Below are 6,076 nucleotides of genomic sequence, written 5' to 3'. Positions count from 1 at the left end.
AGGCGGACCTGATGAAACATGCCCTTAATGTCACTGCTCACAGCAATGGGGTACTGCCTAAACCGGAGCAGGACACCGAGGAGACTAGAACCTAATGTAACCCCTGACTAACGTTAAGTAGGTTATGAATATGTAAACATGTGGACCAGTCACTAGGTTTGGCAGGAGTACAATGAAAACTGGGATGAGTGCAGAATGAAGGAGGCAGGAGATACGCAAAAATAATGGTTGTTATTGGTAGGAAAAATTAAGGAAAATAAAACATTTACAATTTAATTTCAATGACAACAATAACAACAAGCCGGCAAAAAGAAAAAAACAAAACCCCAGTCCCTGAGCTCAGTGTTTGTCTTGTTTTCTTAGTCGTTAGTCAAGTCAAAGTTCTTTAATAGTTCAGTTCTTTTCCTCTGTCGGTGTGAGTTGTTACCACTTTGCTGGTTAACACGTGAGGATGAGGATCTTCAGATGGGAGATCTTCAGATGAGAGTTCGGTTCAGTTCTGGGCACAGGCTCGCCATCTCCATCCGGAGAACATCAGGTATCCAGGAATCTGATTCGGAGTTTTTTTAACCATCAGAGAAAACCTAGCCTGCACAACAATTATAGCATTATTGTATACAGCTAAATATTTCTTCTCTCACACAGCTATAGCTTAGTTTCTATCTTCCTTTTCTCATATCATTTAGAAATAAACAATAATATTTTACATGCATGTTTTTCTTTACTCAAAGTATCTTTTGTTTCACATGAAATAACTTCTTAATTCATGGAACAAATGAATTTCTCCTTTTATCAGTTTTTAAACTAACCATGAAATTATGATTAATCATCTCTGATCAATTAAATTATCGATTTTTAACCCATCTTTCAGGTTTTGTAAATCATAGCATGAAATACAGTAATGTTTCCTCAGCATTACATAGGATTTCTATGAGCTTTCACATAGTAAACCAATAAAAATGTGCATTTAACATGAAATAAACATTATATTTGACCAAGAAACGGTGGAAAATAATTAAAGAATGCTTCATTACAGTATTAAGAACTCAAATTCCACTTCACAGAACCACACATCAACCAGAAATAGCATTTCCAGTACTTTTAAACAATAACGTTTCACCCGCGATTAGCATTAGCATGAGCTAATCTCAACACGGAGCAAGCACTTTTTCTCTCTAGCACATACAGGGTTTCAACTCACCAAGATGAGGTTTCAACACAAGCACCGTAAGGGACCTACTCACACGACCTCTCTAGCTCGTGTTCCTTTCCACAAAATGAGGTTTCAGCACGAGCACCGTAACGGACCTACTCACACAGCCGCTCTAGCTCGTGCTCAAGAGTGCAAAAAGATCGCTAAACTAATGCGCGTTTCAACCTGCAGCTTTGGAGGCGGGACTACCATTAGTCTTAACAAATGAGAAGGTCATTGTCACACAACATGACCATGAAAACAGGAAACAAAGCGAGGGAGAGAGGAAGACATTTCCTACTTTCAAAATAAACCTTTTTTCAAAATAAAACTCTACATACATTCTACAAATAAAAGGAAGAGAAAAAGTCATTTTCTCTACTTGGTTACACTAAGGTTGGCCCCGGAACTAAATGTTCATTCAGACTGGTGTTCTGGAATAAGAATGAACAGTTAAAAACAATGCGGTCCTTGTCATTGTGATTGACCATATGATGTGGGATGTACCAGGAACTGCTGGTCTGCTCTTCGGATGAAGTGAGCTTTCGGATGTAACCCGATTCCTCTANGACTCACAGCGTCTTAATCGGCCCCCCACACGAATCAACTGAGTCTCTGGGTCGTATTCGAGGGTCAAGGTGAGGAGTCTGCTGTTGGATGGTATGAGTTTTTGGGAGGAGATGAGGGCGAACTCCTCTGGGAAACAGTCACTTTGGACCTGTCTAAGGAGGGAAAGTTCAGCTTGTCTGAAAGATTCAGCTGTGGGTTTACAGTCGGTGGCCGCCCCGGGACATACTCGAACTGTAGCTTCCAGTAGCTCTGAGAAGCAGTTAAACTGGCTGGCGTCAGGCAACTGCAGATGAGAAGGAGCAGAGACGAGGCCACAGAACTTGGCTTTGCGCAGCTCAGCTGAATCATCTGGACAGGAGACGTCTGGACAGGTAGGCCAGATTGACTCGCTGTAGTGAAGAAAGGCGGGTCCGGATCTCCACCGACTGTGATTCTGGATCTGTGAGAGTGACAGTCCACGTGTAATATCGTCAGCCGGATTCTCACTGGAGTGGACATATCGCCATGAGCTGCCCTCTGTTAACTCCTGGATGTCCGCGACTCTAGCACCGACAAACACCTTGTAGCGGCAGGAAGGAGACTGCAACCAGGCCAACACGGTAGTAGAGTCGGTCCAGTAGGTGATGGAGAGATCGGGGATTGTGAGCTCCCGTTTCAGGATGGCACCAAGCTGAGCTCCACTGAGGGCTGCACAGAGTTCCAACCTTGGGATGGACTGCTGGGGAAACACGGGAACATGCTGCTAGGAACGCCACCTGGACTTCACCCTCGGCGTTGACAGTACGCAGGTAGGCGACCGCCCCGTAGGCCCTCTCTGACGCATCTGAGAAAATGTGGATGCTCTGGGATGCAGCTGAGAGGTCTGTACCTGTGTGGACATAACAACGATTAATAGTAACTTCAGAAAGCAATGAAAGTTCACTTACCCACTCGTGCCACAGCTGCAGTAGATCTGCTGGAAGGTGAGGATCGTCCCAGTCCCGCTTCCTTCCCCCCAGGCGCTGCACCAGGATTTTGGCTCGAGTAGTATAAGGAATGAGCAGCCCCAGGGGATCATATTGTCTGGCTAGGACTCGATAGATGTTGCGCATTGTGGGCTCAGGTTGCTCTGTGTGGCGGAGGCGATAGGTGAGGGTGTCTGTTCTGCAGTGCCAGTGTAGCCCGAGAGTCCGTTCTGGTGGATCTGCACCATCCATTGACAACCACAGTTCTCGATTTTCTGATGTGAGCTCAGGTGGCAGGTGGCTAATGATGTCTGGAATGTTGGTTGCCCACTGCCGCAGTTCAAAGCCACCAGACTGGAGCAGGTTTTGGAGCTTGGTGACAAGCTGCTTTGCTTCTGAGATGGATGAGAAGCTTTGTAGGAGATTGTCCACATAGAAACACTTCTCAACTGAGTGACGGGTATCTTCATCAGGGCTGCTGTGGTCTATGACATGCTTTTAGAGGGCAAAGGTCGCACAACAGGGACTGCAAGTGGTGCCAAAAGGAAGCACCTGCCATTCATAGATGTAAGGCTTAGTGCTGCGGTTCATGTCCCTCCATAGGAAGCGGAGGAAGGGCTGATCTTCAGGCAGGAGGCGGACCTGATGAAACATGCCCTTAATGTCACTGCTCACAGCAATGGGGTACTGCCTAAACCGGAGCAGGACACCGAGGAGACTAGAACCTAANCGGCGCACAGCAGGTCGGAGTTAATCTGAGAGCATTTCCAGGCAGCCCTACTGCCTCCGTGCCTCCCAGCCTCCCTGCCTGTCCCGTGACGCCCCAGGCGGCCGGTTAGACCGGTCCTGTCAGGGCCCGCCTTTGAGTTATTGTCCGACGGTGCGCAGCGGAGTGCGCCGCAGCAGCGCACAGCAGGTCGGCGTTAATCTGAGAGCATTTCCAGCCATCCCTACTGCCTCCGTGTCTCCCAGCCGAGGCCCCAGGCGGCCAGCTAGACCGGTCCTGTCAGTGCCCGCCTTTGTGTTATTGTCCGACGGTGCGCAGCGGAGTGCGCTGCAGCGGCGCACAGCAGGTCGGAGTTAATCTGAGAGCATTTCCAGCCATCCCTACTGCCTCCGTGTCTCCCAGCCGAGGCCCCAGGCGGCCAGCTAAACCGGTCCCGTCAGGGCCCGCCTTTGTGTTATTGTTAAGGAGGTGTCGGGAAGGAGACCCAAACTTGTGACCTCAGAAAACGACTGTATAGGACTGATCTATATTCCTCAATCTCCCCAGGTTGTCCGGTCAGAACAATAATGAGGACAGAATTCACACTCCCATGCCACTCTTTAATGATGCCTGTGATTCATGTGGTTCATGGTTTCTATAACATAAACAGAATAAGCACTATGAATGATGATTATAAGCATAACAGAAACAACAATAAATACAAGATATGATTATCCAATTAACAACCAAAGTGTAAATTATATAAATGAAATGTGCTATGTCATCTATGCAGCCCGGTAACAACATTATATAAACAAACCTTAAAACTAGCCAAATTACAGTTGCTACGATTTAATGCTCGGTTTGGCTAAGAAAGGGTTAATCGGCCGAATAGAGAAGCACGACTGAACTGCGTGCATCATGAGACAGAGTGACGGCTGCACAAAAGAAAACATTACCCGTGGGAGAAACACCTCTAAATATACAAAGTAGAGCAAAATACCGATGCGATACTAATAATGACTAAATATTTGCAATTCAATCAAGTTTGCACAGATACATGGCGAACATAACATTGATAGACCAAACGAAAACACCATAAACAATTATTGCATTTAACTATACAATAACAGACAACGCATATGACATGACATGTACTTACATTCGCAGGGACGCATGAACACATAAATGCTGAGCAGAAAGGAAAATCCCGTGGACAGAGAACGGAGCGTGTGTCTGCGAGTAATGTTACCTGCACACTGACTCAGAGTAAAGTTGAGCTGACTTCTGATTGGTGGAGAAAGAGGATGGTGAACAATGATTGGCTAATGGTTGCTGGACTGTTACTAAGGGCCAGTTCTCAGATGATATGAGGATTAAACTAACTACAGTAAACTAGACTATACAAAGTGAACAAACTTCTAATGAATAATACAAATGCAATACAAATCGAACCTTGTTAACAGCCGCCCCCAACTTTGAGGAGCAAAGTTGAACACAGTCAATCAGGAATGTCTCTGGGAAGTGCAGGAAGTCTAATGAGCTTAGATACAGGTCTAGTGTAGGATTTGTCTTTAACCTGTATTTGAGCAGTACGAATCCTTCCATCAGCTCCAGGGAAAACAGCTGTGACTTTACCAACAAGCCACAGGGCACGTGGGAGTTGCTGGTCAACAACAAGAACAATGTTATCAACACAGATGTCCTCTTGGTCTTGTTGCCACTTGGATCGGTTCTGAAGAGATGGCAAGTAGTTTCTGATGAAATGGATCCAAAACTGGTCCGCTAAGACCTGACAATGTCGCCATCTGCGGCGACAGGGGAGCTCTGTATCCGAGTACACAACTTGAGGAGTGGAGGGATCCAGCCGCCCCATCAGCAGCATGTTTGGAGTGATTGGATCTGGGTCTGCCACGTCGGAAGAGGTGTAACCGAGGGGTTTGGAGTTGATGATGCTCTCCACTTCTGTTAAGATGGTTGTCAGGGCCTCCTCCGTGACTGTTTGCGATCCCAATATGGTATGCAAGGCTGCCTTGACGGAGCGGATTTCACGCTCCCAAGAACCCCCAAAATGAGGTGCACTTGGTGGGTTGAAGCGGAAGTGGATTTGTTGACTGGCGAGTTGTGACTGCAGATCAGGAGCAAGGGATTTGAAGGCCTCTTGGAGTTCTGAGCTACCACCTTTAAAGTTTGTGCCTTGGTCGGAAAGCAACTCGTGAGGCTTCCCTCGTCTGGAGATGAAACGTCGTAGACTCATGAGGAATGAATCAGTGTCCATGCTGGCCAGCAGATCTAGGTACACTGCATGCGTGGTGAGGCATTTGTATATTATTCCCCATCGTTTCTCATTGCGCCTCCCTATCTTGATGAGAAAAGGTCCAAAACAGTCCATTCCAGTAGAGTAGAAAGCTGGATGGTGTAACCCTAAACTGGAAGGCGGTAGGTCGGCCATTTTGGGGATGACAGGTTGGCTGCGCCACTTGCGACACTCTGGACAGTGGTGTTGGTGCTTGCGGACAGCCTCTCTGCCTCGCAAAATCCAGAACCTTCTGCGCAGTTCAGCAAAAACTCTCTCTGATCCTGGGTGAGCAAGCTTGTTATCATAGTCTGCAATGATCAGCTTTGTAATGGGATGATGAGGGTCTAGGACAATGGGATGTAAAA

This window comes from Stegastes partitus, unplaced genomic scaffold (genome assembly GCF_000690725.1).
Source record: "Stegastes partitus isolate 25-593 unplaced genomic scaffold, Stegastes_partitus-1.0.2 Scaffold1112, whole genome shotgun sequence".
In the NCBI taxonomy this organism is placed as follows: domain Eukaryota; kingdom Metazoa; phylum Chordata; class Actinopteri; family Pomacentridae; genus Stegastes; species Stegastes partitus.
This window is presented reverse-complemented; position numbering follows the sequence as displayed.